We start from the raw sequence: 16076 nt of genomic DNA, 5'->3' as shown, positions 1-16076 counted from the left end.
GAGACTTGTGAAGAGAAGAAGCCAAAAATATCAAAGAAGAGGGAACTGCTCTGGAAGTGACAGGTGCAACATATTAAAACCCTGTAGTTAACATTTACTAAGTATTGGAGGCGGCCTATAGACCTAGAGAAAAAGTACAAGCTGGAACAAGGAACTATCTGAAACTTAACTGATTCCACAGTGCCCTCAACAGCTCCAGAGAAATTCCTAGATATATTTTTACTATTATTACTATTTAATTTTTTGAAAATTTAAGTTATTACTCATCTAATTTTCACTTTTACAGCCTATTAGCTTGCAAAAAAAGACCCTATTTTTAAAGCAAAGTTCATATATACACTTTTTATAAATTTTGTAACTGATTTTGTTTTGCATTTTTAATATTTTTTGAGAGTCTAACCTCTACTCTAGATTTTTAATCTTTGCTTTTTGGAATTTTTTTTTAAATCTATTTTGTACCTTTAAGAATCTAACCTTCAGTATCCATTTTCACTTAGGTGTGTGATTACTGGCTTGATTGCTCTCTCCACTTTTGACTCTCCCTTTTTTCCCCAAGGTCACCACTATATCCTCCCTCCCCCTTCTATTCTCTACTTAACTCTGTGAATCTCTCTGGGTGTTCTGGGCTGTGGAGAAAACTTAGGGAACTGATTACTGGCTAGGTTGGTTTCTCCACTTTTGACTCCTCCTCTTCTCCTGGTCACCTCTATCTCCCTCATCACTCTTCTCTTCTCCCTGTAACACTGGAAAGTTTCTGGGAGTTCCTCACTGTGGAGAATTGCTTCACCATTAACCTAGATTATTTATCATCTGTGTTGTATGGATGGAGAAGTCTTGAGGCTACTGTAAGATTAAGACTGAAAGCCAGAGGCAGGAGGCTTAACTCCCAAACTTGAAAACATCAGAGAACTCCTCACTAAAGGGAACATTAATAGACAAGAGCTCAAACAAAAGCCTCCATACCTACACTGAAACCAAGCTCCACCCAAGAGCCAACAAGTTCCAGAGAAAGACGTACCACAGTAATTCTCCAGCAAAACAGGAACACAACCCTGAGCATTAAAAGACAGGCTGCCCAAAGCCATGCCAAACCCATAGACACGCAAAAACTCACTACTGGACACTTCATTGCACTCCAGAGAGAAGAGATCCAGCTCCACCCACCAAAACACAGTTGCAAGCTACCCTAACCAGGAAACTTTGACAAGCCACTAGTCCAACCCCATCCATAGGGAACAGGCTCCACAATAAAGAGGAACCACGAACTTACAGCCTACAGAAAGCACACCCCCAAAACAGCAATCTAAACAAAATGAAAAGGGAGAGAAATATTCAGCAGGTAAAGGAACATGATAAATGCCCACCAAGCCAAACGAAAGACAGGAGATAGAGAGTCTACATGAAAAATAATTCAGAATAATGATAGTACAGTTGATCCAAAATAGTGAAAACAAAACAGAGTTACAGATAGACTAGAGACAAGGATTGAGAAGGTGCAAGAAATATTTAACAAGGACCTAGAAGAAGTAGAGAAGAAACAGTCAGTAATGAATAATGCAATTATTCATTACATCAAAAGCACTCTGGAGGGAATCAATAGTAGAATAACTGAGACAGAAATACATAAGCGATGTGGAAGATAGAATGGTGGAAATAAATAAAGCAGAGAGGAAAAAAGAATTAAAAGAAATGAGGACAGCCTCAGAGACAGCTTAGACAATGTTAAATGCCCCAACATTTGAATCATAGGAGTTCCAGAAGAAGAAGGAAAAAAGAAAGGGCATGAAAAAATACTTAAGGAGATAATAGTTGAAAACTTCCATAAAATGGGGAAGGAAATAGCCACCAAAGTCCAAGAAATCTAGACAGTCCCAAAGAGGATAAACCCATGATAAACAACCCAAGACACATATTAATCAAATTAATGAAGCTCAAACACAACTGCCATATGACCCAGCAATCCCACTTTTGGGCATGCATACTGAGGAAACCAGAATTGAAAGAGACACGTGTACCCCAATGTTCATCGCAACACTGTTTATAATAGCCAGGACATGGAAGCAACCTAGATGTCCATTGGCAGACGAATATATAGGAAAGCTGTGGTATATGTATGCAATAGAATATTACTCAACCATTAAAAAGAACACATTTGAACCAGTTCTGATGAGGTGGATGAAACTAGAGCCTATTATACAGAGTGAAGTAAGTCAGAAAGAAAAACACCAAATACAGTATACTAATGCATATATAGGGAATTTAGAAATATGGTAATGATAACCTTATACGCGAGACAGCAGAAGAGACACAGATGTATTGAACAGTCTTTTGGACTCTGTGGGACAAGGCGAGAGTGGAATGATCTGAGAGAATAGCATTGAAACATTTATATCATCATATGTGAAACAGGTTGCCAGTCCAGGTTCGATGCATGAGACAGGGTGCTCAGGGCTGGTGCACTGGGATGACCCAGAGGGATGGGATGTGGAGGGAGGTGGGAGGGGGCTTCAGGATGGGGAACACATGTACACCCATGGCTGATTCATGTCAATGTATGGCAAAAACCACTACAATATTGTAAAGTAATCAGCCTCCAATTAAAATAAATTAAACAAACAAACAAAGAGAAAATGCTAAAAGCAGCAAGGGAAAAGCAACAAATAACAAGGAAGGGGATCCCCATAAAGCTAACAGCTGATCTTTCAATAGAAATTCATCAGGTCAGAAGTGAATGGCAGGGCATACTTAAAGTGATGAAAGAGAAAAACTTGCAACCCAGATTACTATACCCAGCAAGGATCTCACTCAAATATGAAGAATAAATCAAAAACTTTACAAACAAAAGCTCAGAGAATTCAGCACCACAAAACCAGCTCTGCCACAAATGCTAAAGGATCTTCTCTAGACAGGAAACACAAACAAGATTTATAAACTCAAACCCAAAAGAACAAAGTAAATGGCAACGAGATTATACTTATCAATAATTACTTTAAGTGTAACTGGGTCGAATGCCCGCCCAAAAAAGACAAAGACTGACTGAATAGATACAAAAACAAGACACCCATGTATGCTGTCTACAAGAGACCCACTTCAAACCAAGGGACACATACAGACTGAAAGTGAAGGACTGGGAAAATATATTTCACACAAATGGAGACCAAAAGAAAGCAAGAGTATATATACTCATGTCAGATAAAATAGGCTTTGAAGTAAAGGGTGTGAAAAGAGACAAGGAAGGGTACTACATAATGATCAAGGATCAATCCAAGAAGAAGATATAACAATTATAAGTATTTACGCACCCAACATAGGAGCACCTCAACACATAAGGCAAATGCTAACAAGTACGAAAGGGGACATTAATAGTAACACAATAATGATAAGAGACTAATACCTCACTCACACATATGGATAGATCAACCAAAGAGAAAATTAGCAAGGAAACACAAACTTTAAATGATGCAATGGACCAGTTAGACCTAATTGATATCTATAGGACAATTCACCACAAAACAATAAATTTTCACCTTTTTCTCAAGTGCACATGGAACATTCTACAGGATAGATCATATCCTGGGCCATAAATCTAGCCTTGATAAATCCAAAAAAAATGGAAATTATTTCAAGAATCTTTTCTGATCACAATGTGGTAAGATTAGATGTAAACTACAGGAAAAAGAAAATATTACAAATACAAACATATGAAAGACAAACAACACGTTTCTCAATAACCAACAAATCATGGAAGAAATAAAAAAGAAAATGAAAATATGCATAGAAACAAATGAAAATGAAAACACAACAACCCAAAAGCTATGGGATTCAGTAAAAGCTGTGCTAAGGGGAAAGTTCATAGCAATACAATTTTCCCTCAAGAAACAAGAGAAAAATCAAATAAATAGCCTAACTTTACACCTAAACCAACTATAAAAAGAAGAAATGAAGAACCCTAGAGTTAGTAGATGGAAAGAAATCATAAAAATTAAGGTAGAAATAAATGAAAAACAAACAAAGGAGACTATAGCAAAATGCAACAAAATTAAAAGCTGTTTCTTTGATAAGATACCTAAAATAGACAAATCATGAGTCAGAGGCACCAATAAAATAAGAGAGAAGAGTCAAGTCAACAAAATTAGAAATGCAAATGGAGAAATCACAACAGACAACACAGAAATACAAAGGATCATAAGAGACTATTATTAGCAACTTTATGCCAATAAAATGGACAACTTGGAGTAAATGGATGAATTCTTAGAAAAGTATAACCTTCCAAAACCAAACCAGGAAAAAATAGAAAATCTTAATAAGCACATCACAAGCATGGAAATCGAAACTGTAATAAAAAATCTTCCAACAAACAAAAGCCTAGGGCCAGATGGCTTCACAGGTAAATTCTACCAAAAATTTACAGAAGAGCTAACACCTATCCTGCTCAATCTCTTCCAGAAAATTGCAGAAGGTAAACTCTCAAACTCATTCTATGAGACCAACATGACCCTGATACCAAAACCAAATGAAGATGCCACAAAAAAGAAAACTACAGGCCAATATCATGGCAGTAATCCTCAACAAAATTCTAGCAAACAGAATCCAACAACATATTAAAAAGATCATACATCATGACCAAGTGGGCTTTATTCCAGGGATGCAAGGATTGTTCAATATTCACAATCAGTCAATGTGATACACCACATTAACAAATTGAAAGATGAAAACCATATGATTATCTCAATAGATGCAGAGAAAGTCTTTGACAAAGTTCAACACCCATTTATGATTAAAAAAAAAAAACTCTCCAGTAAGCAGGCATAGAAGGGTCATACCTCAACATAATAAAAGCTGTATATGATAAACCCACAGCAAACATTATCCTCAATGGTGAAAAATTGAAAGCATTTCCCCCAAAGTCAGGAACAAGACACGGGTGCCCACTCTCACCACTACCATTCAACAAAGTTTTGGAAGTTTTCATCAGAGCAATCAGGAGAGAAAAAGAAATTAAAGGAATCCAGATTGGAAAAGAAGAACTAAAACTCTCACTGTTTGTAGATAACATGATCGTCTATATAGAAAACCCTAAAGACTCCACCAGAAAATTACTAGAGCTAATCAATGAATATAGTAAAGTTGCAGGTTATAAAGTTAATACTCAGAAATCTCTTGCATTCCTATACACTAACAATGAGAAAACAAACTGAAATTAAGGAAACAATCCCATTCACCATTGCAACGAAAAGAATAAAATACTTAGGAATAAATCTACCTTAAGAAACAAAAGACCTACATGAATAAAATCATAAAATACAGATTAAAGAAATCAAAGAGGACACAAATGGAGAAATAGACCATGTTCATGGATTAGAAGGATCAATATATTGAAAATGAGTATACTACCCAAAACAATCTACAGATTCAATGCAATCACTATCAAGCTGTCAACTAGAACAAATAATTTCACAATGTGTATGGAAATACAAAAAAAAAAAACAAAACTCAAATAGCCAAAGCAATCTTGAGAAAGAAGAATGGAACTGGAGGAATCAGCATGCCTGATTTCAGACTATCCTACAAAGCTACAGTCATCAAGACAGTAAGGTACTGGCACAAAGACAAAAATATAGAACCATGGAAGAAAATATAAATCCCAGAGATAAATCCATGCACCTATGGACCTTACCTTTGACAAAGGAGGCAAGAATATACAATGGAGAGAAGACAATCTGTTTAACAAGTGGTGTTGGGAAAACTAGTCAGTCACCTGTGAAAGAATGAAACTAGAACACTTTCTAACACCATACACAAAAACAAACTCAAAACGGATGAAAGATCTAAATGTAAGATCAGAAACTATAAAACTCCTAGAGGAAAACATAGGCAAAACACTCTCTTACATAAGTCACAGCAAGATCCTCTATGACCTGCCTCCCAGAGTAATGGAAATAAAAGCAAAAATAAACAAATGAGACCTAATTAAACTTAAAAGTTTTTGCATAATGAAGGAAAGCATACACAAGGTGAAAAGACAGCCTTGAGAATGGGAGAAAATAATAGCAAATGAAGCAATGGACAAATAATTAATCTCAAAAATATACAAACAGCTAGTGCAGCTCAATGCCAGAAAAATAAATGACCTAATCAAAAAGTGGATCAAAGAACTAGACAGACATTTCTCTAAAGAAGACATACAGATGGCTAACAAACATATGAAAAGATGCTCAACATCATTCACTATCAGAAAAATGCAAATTAAAACCACCATGAGGTTCCATCTCATGCCGGTCAGAATGGCTGCTATCAAAGTCTATAAACAATAAATGTTGGAGAAGGTATGGAAAAAAGGAAACCCTCTTACACTGTTGGTGGGATTGCTAACTAGTACAACCACTATGGAGAACAGTGTGGAGAGTCCTTAAAAAAATACTGGAAATAGAACTGCTATACGACCCAACAATCCCACTGCTAGGCATACACACCAAGGAAAACAGGACTGAAAGAGACACGTGTACCCCAGTGCTAGTCACAGCGCTGTTTACAATAGCTAGGACATGGAAGCAACCTAGATGTCCATTGGCAGATGAATGGATAAGAAATCTGTGGTACATAACACAATGGAGTATTACTCAGCTCTTTAAAAGAATGCATTTGAATCAGTCATAATGAGGTGGATGAAACTGGAGCCTATTATAAAGAGTGAAGTAAGTCAGAAAGAAAAACACCAATACAGTATATTAGTGCATATATATGGAATTTAGAAAGATGGTAATGATGACCACAAAAGAGACACAGATATAAAGAACAGACTTTTGGATTCTGTGGGAGAAAGTGAGGGTGGGATGATTTGAAAGAATAGCATTGAAGCATGTGTATTACCATACGTGAAATAGATTACCAGTCCAAGTTTGGTGCATGAAACAGGGCCCTCAAACCCAGTGCACTGAGACAACCCAGAGGGATGAGATGGGGAGGGAGGTGGGAGGGGCTTCGGAGTGGGGGACACCTGTACACCTGTGGCTGATTCATGTCAGTGTATGGCAAAAAGCACCACAATAAAGTAATTAGCCTCCAATTAAAATAAATTAATTTTTAAAATAATTAGATAAATACAAACTCCCAAGAGTCTCAACAAAAATAATAACAATGAAAACAACCATAACAAGAGAGAAGAAAAAAAAAGATAGAAAACAAGAAGAACAACAAAAACAATAAAAGGAAAGAAATTGGAACCAACAACAGAATGAATCAAGGCACAAAAATAATAGTAAATGTTTTCCTAGAGTCTGAGCTTTCAGTGTCCTTGCCCCCCCTCCTTCCTGTGAGTAGGAGGTCCTCCAGTGCTGAACTTGGTTGGTCTCTGGACCATCTGTGGGGACAGCTCAGATTCTAATCTGTTCCTGCACCCATATGTGCTTGCCTCAAATGTCCACAGCTGCCAGAGCTATAGCTATTTCTTTTGTGGGAACAGTCATTGTCACTTTATAAGATCCATAGACATAGAGTCTTCTTAGCTGATAGTGTGAATTTAATCAGCAGTTTGTGCAGCTGATGGAAAAGTTTTCAATCCTCTCCATTAGTCATTCTGATCCTGAAACTAAACTGTGGTTTTATCTTCACCTCTCCATGTAGGCCATCCACAGACTTCTGCTCCTGAGGTTGCCCTGGAGGACTTGGGGCTGGCACAGTGAGGACAAGGCATGTAGGTGGCACAGCTGCTTAGATCATAGGGACCACATCAGCATCAAATGCACAGGGAAGACAGCGACTATGAGTGCAAGAGTTATGACTCTATTAAAAGCCTTTTTACAGGAAACTTTTCTAGCCTCCATTAGCAGGCGCTCAAAGGGTAGCCTTGGCTTGTCTCTTTCTCAGAGCTGCAGGCATGCACTGAGCAGCCCTGGCTGGTCCTTTTCTATTGTCCAAAGGTAGGTCTGACTTGTCATTATCTATTGCTTAGCTGTCAGTGCTTGTTTTGGGAGAGAGAGACTACAGTGGTCACTTCACCCCTTGCATGTGACTCATCAGTAGTGCACTGCTTCCCTGGCCACCTAGATTTCCTCCAAAGCTGTTCTCTACTCTAGATTTCTTCCCTCCCATTCCCTCAGGCTGTCTCCTTGCAGCCAACAGCAGTTCTAGCCCTGGGATTTCTCTCCAATACTCACTCTCCAGCCTCCAGCCCCCATGCACACTGGTGGACACATGTCCCTGTTCATAGTATGTAGGACTGCAGCACAGATTTTCAGTGTGGTTTTCATCTATTCAGACCATCAGAGATGAGCTGCTTCACCAACCTCCAACAATCTCACATATCTTCCTTATGTCCCAACTGATTCCCCCAGATGTGGGACTCTCTCCCCTGCTTCAGCTTCCCGACACCCGGGTGCAAGTCTGGTCTTACTTGTTCTCATCCCCCTTCTACTTTTTTTTTCTTTCATCCTACTCATCTATGGGTGGATCTGTGTAATCCTTTCCATTTGTCAAAGACTCCTGCTAGTATTTAGCCAGTGTTCTATGAGAATCATTGCATCTGTACACATATTCTTGATACATCTATGGAGAGAGATTCACTCCTTTTCCACCTATTTCTCCACCATCTTGGCTCCTCTGTTTCTTAAATTCTCTATATATTTGCCATTTGATTTAGAAGACAAAAGTATAAAACACTAATTACAAATGTATGCCAATAGACATGAAATATATTCATGTAAAGATGTGATTTGTTAAGACAACATGCTGGGTGACAGTTATTTAGGAGCAGTGTCCTCATATTTTATTGAAGCTAAACTGGAATTAATTTAATGTTTGTTATTAAATTAAGAAGGTAATTGTAATCATTCAGATAACCACTAAGGAAATAACTAAAAAGATGTGCAGAGTAGGAGATGAGAGAAGAATTGAAATGGTACAATTACGAAAATAATCAGTCAAACAAAAGAGGAGACAGTGCTGGAAAAAATTAAAGAATAATGCATAACAGAAGTGAAATGCTTGCTTTCAGCATTTCTACTGAGCATTGTACTAAAAGTTCTACCCAGTTAAGTTAGACAAGAAAAATAAATGTGGCATCTGAATTGAAAGGTAAAAGTAACTTATATCTTAGACGACATAAGCTGGATGAAGAAAACTTTAAAAAATCCATGAGAAAGTTAATAGAGGTATTTAACAAATACAAAAAATATTGTAAACTACAATAGGTTTAGCACACAAAAAATCTGGTTCTAAATGTAGAATTACTATATGACCTTGCCATTCCACTCTTAGGTATATATCAACAGAATTGAAAACAGATACATATATGGCAATATTCATTGTAGCATTATTCACAGTAACCAAAAGGTAGAACTAACCCAAGTGTCCATCAATAAATAAATGGATAAACAAAATGTCATGTGTGTATACACACACACACATATAATATATATATATATGGGTGTGTGGTGTGTTTTATTACTTAAGGGATATTATTTAACCATAAATAGGCAGATATAGGGAGCTTCCTTGGTAGTTTAGGTGGTAAAGAATCCATCTGCAATGCAGGACATCCTGGTTCAATTCCTTGATTGGGAAGATCCCCCGGAGAAGGGATAAGCTATCCATTCCAGTAGTCTTGGGCTACCCTAGTGGCTCAGATGGTAAAGAATCTGCCTGTGAGAAGATACTGTTGGGAAGATCTCTGGGAGAAGGGCATGGCAAGCCACTACAGTATTATTGCCTCGAGAATCCACATGGACAGGATCACAAAGAGTCAGACATGACTGAGTGATGAAGCAAAGCACAGCACAGGTATAAATAGGAATGAAGTTCTGATACATATAGGATCCTTATAAACATACCAGTTGAAATCAGATTTATTGTTGTTGTTGTTCTTGTTGTGGTTGTTCAGTCTTTAAGTCATGTACGGTTCTTTGTGACCCCATGGACTGCAGGACACAAGACTTCCCTGTCCTTCACTCTATCCCAGAATTTGCTCAAACTCATGTCCACTGAGTTGGTGATGCCATCCAAGCATCCCATTCTCCATTGTTGCCTTCTCTTTCCTTAAATGTTTTGTAGCATCAGGGTCTCTCCTAGTGAGTCAGCTCTGTGCATCAGGTGGCAAAGGATTGAAGCTTCAGTTTCAGCATCATTCCTTACAGTGAATAGTCAGGCTTGATTTACTCTTTGTTTGTTTGTTTTATTTTTGAAAAAATATATTTTGAAATAAATTTTTAGGAACACAAAAGTTGGCAAAATAGTATCCATCTATCACCACCTCTGAAAGTAAGTGTTAATATTTTACCTAGCCATAGAAACCTGAAATTAACATTGATACTATGAATGCTTTTATTCATATAACAGATTGATTATATATATATAATTTGATTATATATATATATAATTTGATTATATATATAAAACAGACTAATATAATAGATTGGTTATATTCTTTGCAGAAAAAGATGGAGAAGCTCTATACAGTCAGCAGAAACAAGACCAGGACGTGACTGTGGTTCAGATCATGAACTCCTTCTTGCCAAATTCAGAATTAAATCGAAGAAAGTAGGGAAACTCACTAGACCATTCAGGTGTGACCTAAATCAAATCCCTAATGATAATACAGTGGAAGTGAGAAATAGATTCAAGGGATTAGATCTGATAAACAAGAACTGAAGAACTATGGATGGAGGTTCAAGGCATTGTACAGGAGACAAGGATCAAGACCGTCCCCAAGAAAAAGAAATGCAAGAAGTCAAAATAGCTATCTAAGAAGGCCTTACAAACAGCTGTGAAATGAAGAGAAGCAAAAAGCAAAGGAGAAAAGAAAAGATATACCCATTTGAATGTAGAGTTCCAAAGAATAGCAAGGAGAGCTAAGAAAGCCTTCCTCAGTGATCAGTGCAAAGAAATAGAGGAAAACAATAGGATGGGAAAGACTAGAAATCTCTTCAAGAAACTTAGAGATACCAAAGGAAAATTTCATTCAAAGATGGGCACAATAAAGGACAGTAAATGGTATGGACCTAACACAAGTAGAAGATATTAAGGAGAGGTGGCAAGAATACACAGACCATGTCTCTTTCAGATCTGGTTTCCTCTGTGTGTATGCCCAGAAGTGGGATTGCTGGGTCATATGGCAGTTCTAATTCCAGTTTTTTAAGAAATCTCCACACTGTTCTCCATAGCGGCTGTACTAGTTTGCATTCCCACCAACAGTGTAAGAGGGCTCCCTTTTCTCCACACCCTCTTCAGCATTTATTGCTTGTAGACTTTTGGATAGCAGCCATTCTGACTGGCATGTAATGGTACCTCATTGTGGTTTTGATTTGAATTTCTCTGATGATGAGTGATGTTGAGCATCTTTTCATGTGTTTGTTAGGCATCTGTATGTCTTCTTTGGAGAAATGTCTGTTTAGTTCTTTGGCCCATTTTTGGATTGGGTCACTTATTTTTCTGGAATTGAGCTGTAGGAGTTGCTTGTATATTTTTGAGATTAATCCTTTGTCTGTTGCTTCGTTTGCTATTATTTTCTCCCAATCTGAGGGCTGTCTTTTCACCTTGCTTATAGTTTCCTTTGTTGTGCAAAAGCTTTTAAGTTTCATTAGGTCTAATTTGTTTATTTTTGCTTTTTTCCCCCACATTCTGGGGGGTGGGTCAGAGAGGATCTTGCTGTGATTTATGTCGGAGAGTGTTTTGCCTATGTTCTCCTCTAGGAGTTTTATAGTTTCTGGTCTTACATTTAGATCTTTAATCCATTTTGAGTTTATTTTTGTGTATGGTGTTAGAAAGTGTTCTAGTTTCATTCTTTTACAAGTGGTTAACCAGTTTTCCCAGCACCACTTGTTAAAGAGGTTGTCTTTTTTCCATTGTATATCCTTGCCTCCTTTGTCAAAGATAAGGTGTCCATAGGTTCGTGGATTTATCTCTGGGCTTTCTATTCTGTTCCATTGATCTATATTTCTGTCTTTGTGCCAGTACCATACTGTCTTGATGACTGTGGCTTTGTAGTATAGTCTGAGGTCAGGTAGGTTGATTCTTCCAGTTCCATTCTTCTTTCTCAAGAGTACTTTGGCTATTCGAGGTTTTTTGTATTTCCATACAAATTGTGAAATTATTTGTTCTAGTTCTGTGAAAAATACCATTGGTAGCTTGATAGGGATTGCAATGAATCTTTTTTTTTTTCATTTATTTTTATTAGTTGGAGGTTAATTACTTCACAACATTGCAGTGGGTTTTGTCATACATTGACATGAATCAACCATGAGTTACATGTATTCCCCATCCCGATCCCCCCTCCCACCTCCCTCTCCACCCGATTCCACTGGGTCTTCCCAGTGCACCAGGCCTGAGCACTTGTCTCATGCATCCCACCTGTGCTGGTTATCTCTTTCACTATAGATAATATACATGCTGTTCTCTCAAAACATCCCACCCTCGCCTTCTCCCACAGAGTCCAAAAGTCTGTTCTGTACATCTGTGTCTCTTTCTCTGTTTTGCATATAGGGTTATCATTACCATCTTTCTAAATTCGATATATATGTGTTAGTATGCTGTAATGTTCTTTATCTTTCTGGCTTATTTCACTCTGTGTAATGGGCTTCAGTTTCATCCATCACTTTAGAACTGATTCAAATGAATTCTTTTTAATGGCTGAGTAATATTCCATGGTGTATATAGATTGCTTTGGATAGAATAGCCATTTTCACAATATTGATTCTTCCAATCCACGAACATGGTATATTTCTCCATTTGTTTGTGACCTCTTTGATTTCTTTCATCAGTGTTTTATAGTTTTCTATGTATAGGTCTTTTGTTTCTTTAGGTAGATATACTCCTAAATACTTTATTCTTTTTGTTGCAGTGCACCCCAATGTTCATCGCAGCACTGTTTATAATAGCCAGGACATGGAAGCAACCTAGCTTCCCATCAGCAGACGAATGGATAAGGAAGCTGTGGTATATATACACCATGGAATATTACTCAGCCATTAAAAAGAATTCATTTGAATCAGTTCTAATGAGATGGATGAAACTGGAGCCCGTTATATAGAGTGAAGTAAGCCAGAAAGATAAAGACCAATACAGTATACTAACGCATATATATGGAATTTAGAAAGATGGTAACGATAACACTATATGCAAAACAGAAAAAGAGACACAGATGTACAGAACAGACTTTTGGACTCTGTGAGAGAAGGCGAGGGTGGGATGTTTTGAGAGAACAGCCTCAAAACATGCATATTATCTAGGGTGAAACAGGTCACCAGCCCAGGCTGAATTCATGAGACAAGTGCTCAGGACTGGTGCACTGGGAAGACCCAGAGGAATCGGGTGGAGAGGGAGGGGGGAGGGGGGATCGGGATGGGGAATACATGTAAATCCATGACTGATTCATGTCAATGTATGACAAAACCCACAATATTGTAAAATAATTAGCCTCCAACTAATAAAAATAAATGGAAAGAAAAAAAAAAAAGGAATACACAGAACGACTATACAGAAAAGATCTTCACAACCTAGATAATCACGATGGCATTGTCACTCACCTAGAGCCAGACATTCTGGAATGCAAAGTCAAGTGGGCGTTAAGAAGTATCACTATGAACAAAGCTAGTGGAGGTGATGGAATTCCAGCTGAGCTATTTCAAATCCTAAAAGGTGGTGCTGTGAAAGTGCTGCATTTAATATGTCAGCAACTCTGTAAAACTCAGCAGTCATTACAGGACAGGAAAAGGTCAGTTTTCATTCCAATCCCAAAGAGAGGCAATGCCAAAGAATGCTCAAACTACTGCACAATTCCACTCATCTCACATGCTAGTAAAGTAATGCTCAAAATTCTCCAAGCCAGGCTTCAGCAATACATGAACCATGAACTTCCAGAGGTTCAAGCTGGTTTTAGAAAAGGCAGAGGAACCAGAGATCAAATTGCCAACATGCACTGTATCATTGAAAAAGCAAGAGAGTACCAGAAAAGCATCTATTTCTGCTTTATTGACCATGCCAAAGCCTTTGACTGTGTGGATCACAATAAACTGTGGAAAATTCTGAAAGAGATGGGAATAGCAGACCACCTGACCTGCCTCTTGAGAAATCTGTATGCATGTCAGGAAGCAACAGTTAGAACTGGACTGGAACAACAGACTGGTTCCAAATAGGGAAAGGAGTGTCTCAAGGCTGTATATTGTCATCCCGTTTATTTAACTTATATGCAGAGTACATCATGAGAAACGCTGGACTGGATGAAGAACAAGCTGGACTCAGGATTGCCGGGAGAAATATCAATAACCTCAGACATGCAGATGACACCACCCTTATGGCAGAAAGTGAAGAAGAACTAAAGAGTGTCTTGATGAAAGTGAAAGAGGAGAGTGAAAGTTTTGACTTAAAGCGCAACATTCAGAAAACTCGGATCATGACATCCAGTCCCATCACTTCATGGCAAATAGATGAGGAAACAGTGGCTGACTTTAACTTTTTGGCCTCCAAAATCAGTGCAGATGGTGACTGCAGCCATGAAATTAAAAGATGCTTACTCTTTGAAAGGAAAGTTTTGACCAACATAGACAGCATATTAAAAAACAGAGACATTGCTTTGCCAACAAAGGTCCGTCTTGTCAAGGCTATGGTTTTTCCAGTAGTCATGTATGGATGTGTGAGTTGGACTATAAAGAAAGCTGAGTGCCAAAGAATTGATGCTTTTGAACTGTGGTGTTGGAGAAGACTCTTGAGAGTCCCTTGGCCTGCAAGGAGATCCAACCAGTCCATTCTAAAGGAGATCAGTCCTGGGTGTTCATTTGAAGGACTGATGTTGAAGCTGAAACTCCAATACTTTGGCCACCTGATGCAAAGAGCTGACTCCTTTGAAAAGACCCTGATGCTGGAAAAGATTGAGGGCAGGAGGAGAAGGGGACGACAGAGGGTGAGATGGTTGGATGGCATCACTGACTCAATGGACATGAATTTGGGTAGGCTCCGGGAGTTGGTGATGGCCAGGGAGGCCTGGCGTGCTGTGGTTTGTGGGGTCGCAAAGGGTCGGAAAAGACTGAATAACTGAACTGAACTGAACTATGAATGTTATTATTTGTGCTATTAATTTCTTTATTGTTTTGATCTTGCTGTCCAATGAACTCTTAAGAGTCATCTTTAGCATCACAGTTTGAAAGCTTCGATTGTTTGGTGCTCAGCCTACTTTATGATCTAATTCTCACAACCATCCATGACTAGTGGAAATACCATAGCTTTGACTATATGGACATTTGTCATCAAAGAGATAGCACTGTTTTTAATATGCTGTCTAGGTTTGTCATAGCTTTTCTTTCAAGGTGCAAGTGTCTTTTAATTTCATGGCTGCAGACACTTTCTGCAGTGATTTTGGAGCCCAAGAAAATAACATATACCACTGTTACCATTTTTCCACCATCTATTTGCTACAAAGTGATAGGACTGGATGCCAGTATTTTAGCTTTTTGAATGCTGAATATTAAGCCAACTTCTTCACTCTCCTGTGTCACCTTCATCAAGAGATTCTTTAGTTCCTCTTTGTTTTCTGCCTTTAGAGTGATATCAGCTGCATATCTGAGGTTGTTGGTATATTTTCCCAGAAATTTTGATTTGAGATTGTGCATCATCCAGCCCAACATTTTGCATGATGTATTCTGCATATAAGTTAAATAAGCAGGGTAACAATATATAACCTTGGTATACTCCTTTCCCAATTTGGAACAAGTTTATTTTTCTGTGTCCAGTTCTAACTGTTGTTTCTTGACCTGCATACAGGTTTTTCAAGAGGCAGGTAAGGTGGCCTGTTATTTCCATCTCTTGAAGAATTTTCTGTAGTTTGTTGGGATCCATACAGTCAAAGGCTTTGGAATAGTGAATGAAGCAGATGTTTGTTGTTGTTTTTCCTGGACTTCTCTTTATTTTTCTATCATCCAACAAATGTTGGCAATTTGACCCCTGGTTCCTCTGCCCTTTCTAAATCCAGCTTGTACATCTGGTCATTCTCAGTTCATGTACTGAGCAGGATGTCTAGCTTGAAGGATTTTTAACAAGACCTTGTTAGCATGTGAAATGAGTGCAATTGTACAGTAGTTTGAACATTCTTT

Source organism: Cervus elaphus, chromosome X, assembly GCF_910594005.1.
Source record: "Cervus elaphus chromosome X, mCerEla1.1, whole genome shotgun sequence".
NCBI lineage: Eukaryota > Metazoa > Chordata > Mammalia > Artiodactyla > Cervidae > Cervus > Cervus elaphus.
This window is presented reverse-complemented; position numbering follows the sequence as displayed.